The sequence below is a fragment of the Schistocerca piceifrons genome, chromosome 1 (genome assembly GCF_021461385.2).
Source record: "Schistocerca piceifrons isolate TAMUIC-IGC-003096 chromosome 1, iqSchPice1.1, whole genome shotgun sequence".
Classification (NCBI taxonomy): domain Eukaryota; kingdom Metazoa; phylum Arthropoda; class Insecta; order Orthoptera; family Acrididae; genus Schistocerca; species Schistocerca piceifrons.
In genome coordinates this window covers 193,124,594-193,128,058 of record NC_060138.1, presented here as the reverse complement: position 1 = coordinate 193,128,058, position 3,465 = coordinate 193,124,594, and the positions used below count along the sequence as shown (strand labels likewise).

Sequence of the window (3,465 nt, the reverse complement as noted above, 5' to 3'; positions counted from 1 at the left end):
AATGACAATGGTCTCATGTCACTGGGCAACATTCGTTCGCGACTGGTTTGAAGAATATTCTGGACGGTTCAGGCGAATGATTTGGCCATCCAGATCGTCCGACATGTATCCCATTGAACATTTATGGGACATATAATTCTGCACCGGTAACACATTCAGTGTTATGGGCGGCTACAGAGGCGGCATGGGGGACTTCCAACGACTTGTTGAGTGCCACGTCGAGCTGCTGGACTATGCCGGGGAAAAGGAGGTCCGACACGGTATTAGGTGGTATCCCATGACTTTTGTTACCTCAGTGTAAATGTACCTGCAGCTGATCTAAGCAGTGGTGGTAATATCAGCGATGCTCAGGTCAGAATGTCCGCCCATGGTAGCTGAGTGGTCAGCGCGACAGAATGTCATACCTAACAGCCGGTGTGCGATTCCCAGCTGGGTCGGAGATTTTCTCCGCTGAGGGAATGGGTGTTGTCCTTATCATCATCATTTCATCGCCATCGACACTCAAGTCGCCGAAGTGGCGAACGGTCTTCCCGACGGGAGGCCCTAGCCACACGGCATTTACATTTAGCGTCAGCATGCGATGCAGCGTCAGGAGAAATGTGCCGCCAGCTATTGGAACGCTCAGCTAGAGCCAGGGCTGAGTCGTCGCAGTAGTTAATACCACGGAAGTAATTGGTACAGCACTGTGACGGCATCACACTGCCTTCACTATATGGGGAGACACATTAAGGACTTGGCACTCAGGCTAAGCAGCCTGTTAGCGGTATCTACACTTCGACGGTATTGCAACTGTTTCTAGATAATCATAGATGTAACAGCAGTGGCGATAGAATTAGATTATCGTCTTACACTAGAATACCACCGAAGCGAAGACACCATCTCGAGTTTTATTGAGACAAAATGGTTCAAATGCTCTGAGCACTGTGGGACTTAACATCTGAGATCATCAGTCCCCTAGAACTTAGAACTACTTAAACCTAACTAACCTAAGGACATCGCACACATCCATGCCCGAGGCAGGATTCGAACCTGCGGCCGTAGCAGTCGCGCGGTTCCAGACTGAAGCACCTAGAACCTCTCGGCCACAACGGCCGACATCGCTGTCGGATCAGTTAATTTTACAATGTACTAGAATACAGCTGTAGGACTTTCGTCATCCCAGTGGAACTGCAAGACTCGAGCTCATTCGAAGACATTCACAAACCAGAGGGTGTGACTAGTCTCCACATATAAAAGCGGCCTAACTGACTCATTGTCGCTTAACCCAAACCGCTAACTCTAGAAACTTGAAATTTAGAGATGATGTCGATTTTACATTGTAGGCACCGTTTAAGAAGGTGCTTTTCGAAATTCCACCCCTAAGCGTGTGAAATAGTGGATGTTATTTGAAAATATATCTCTATTAAGACAATTTTGCAGCTACAACTTCAAAAATAGGTATTTCAGAAATAAAGAAATAGATGTTTCAGTTCTGTTTCTTGGATTTTCAGCCATGGTGTGGGTGAATCCAAATCCATATCTAGTGAGGTGGTACAGTGATTAGCACAATTTCTAAATCTATGGAAATTTGTATTTGCGTTCTCGGCTATACATAAAAATATACCTGTTTCAGTGCTTTTGGAAATTCAGCCTCTAGGGAGGTGAAATAAGGCAAGAAAATTTTTATGAGAATATTTCGTTACATTAAAATATATTTTAAGCTAAATCTATGAAAAATGATATTTGACTCCTCGGTTAGAAATAAAGAAATACGCGGTTCAGGATGAAAGTTGCTATGGAAATATCACCACAAGAACTCAAAAGCCAGGGATAAAAACCTTCGACTACAAACACCGGAACAGCTTTCTATGGCCTTAATTAGAATGAAATGTTTAGATAATGTTGCAGTTTGTTAACTGTATCAAAGCTGCTTAACAATCACTACGACAAATAGGCTTTGACAAACTTGCATACAAAAGAAAGCGCTCTTTAAAACATTAATTTTTCAACAGACCTAATATGTTTCTATAAAATTGTTTTACTTTTAATTACTACGTGAACGTGGGCGGATCAGCGTGCACTAAGCTGCTTTTATACTACGGTTTTAGTAATAAGTACGTAGCTTTGGTTTTTCAGCGTGCAGTTGTCCTGACTCATTTCTATTCTTCACAAGCGTTATGATCTTAAAATTTATTATTTCACTTATTTCATTTTATGTTCAGTTTTATATTAACACTACGTGTATGCTTTAAACATTGTATGAGTTAACATTATTTACTTCCCAATGTGTACAAAAATTAATAGAAAACAAATACGAAATAGCTGTCTGTCCCGCTATAGAATTTCGAACAGGCAGATTTACGTTTTTGTAGAAAACTAAATAAATATTACTTCTCAGGCATAACTGAAAAATCACGAAATGTTTAGTAAGGAAAGGGAACATGGGAAAGACCGTCCACCGATAAAAAAAGTAAGAATAATTTTGCCTTTCCCGAACATGGGCAGAAACGCACTGAAAGAATCAGCACACCAATCTTTCACACATGTGCACAGCCATTCTCTGCAGATGTCTGTTCACACTGGTAGTGCCGAGTGAAATTCTGATAACGGCGGGTGCGCACTTTGATTTCTAATCGAGTAAGTTACGGAGATATCAACATAGTGATAATTATATGCTATCATAGTATTTAAATGAAGTGTATAACGCTAGTACTTTTTAAGTTGTCGGACACATGAAGGCGTCGTCGGGAGGAACTTTTAACTCAAGAGAGCGTAGCTTTGACTCGTTGCGTTGCGTTCTTTGGTTAAGTCCGTAAACCGTAAAATACAGTGGACTTATAGTAACTTTTTCTGAGAATTGTTACACTACGTTTTAAGTTACGTAATCTTCGACATGGGTAAAAATTTTGTTAATAATTATTAAAAAATAGCTTATTTGTAACATTGGCAACGGCCTTGCCGCAGTGGCTACACCGGTTCCCGTGAGATCACCGAAGTTAAGCGCTGTCGGGCGTGGTCGGCACTTGGATGGGTGACCATCCAGGCCACCATGAGCTGTTGCCAGTTTTCGGGGTGCACTCAGCCTCGTGATGCCAATTGAGGAGCTACTCGACCGAACAGTAGCGGCTTCGGTCAAGAATACCGTCATAACGACCGGGAGGGCGGTGTGCTGATCCTACGCCCCACCTATCTGCATCCGCCACCGAGGATGGCACGGCGGTCCGATGGTCCCGGTAGGCCACTCGTGGCCTGAAGGCGGAGTGCTTTTATTTGGAACATTGTCCCTACTAATGTGAGTTAGCACTATCTCCATTAAAAAGTATCTGCATAAGATTTGAGACCAAATTTGAAACTTTTTCTATCCTACATCGGAGACTTGTATACTAGGGACGCTAAACATAAGAAAGAAAAAAACTATAATCTTCAGAAAGTAACAATGTCAGGTTCCCATTAATGACAATTGCCACAGCAAATGTTTCTCAAGAT

General features: G+C 42.3%; 1 pseudogene; it reads left to right on the top strand.

The window, feature by feature from the left end:
- Positions 1-2,924: 2,924 nt before the first annotated feature.
- Positions 2,925-3,042, top strand: LOC124726112 (annotated as a pseudogene).
- The last annotated feature ends 423 nt before the right edge of the window (positions 3,043-3,465 follow it).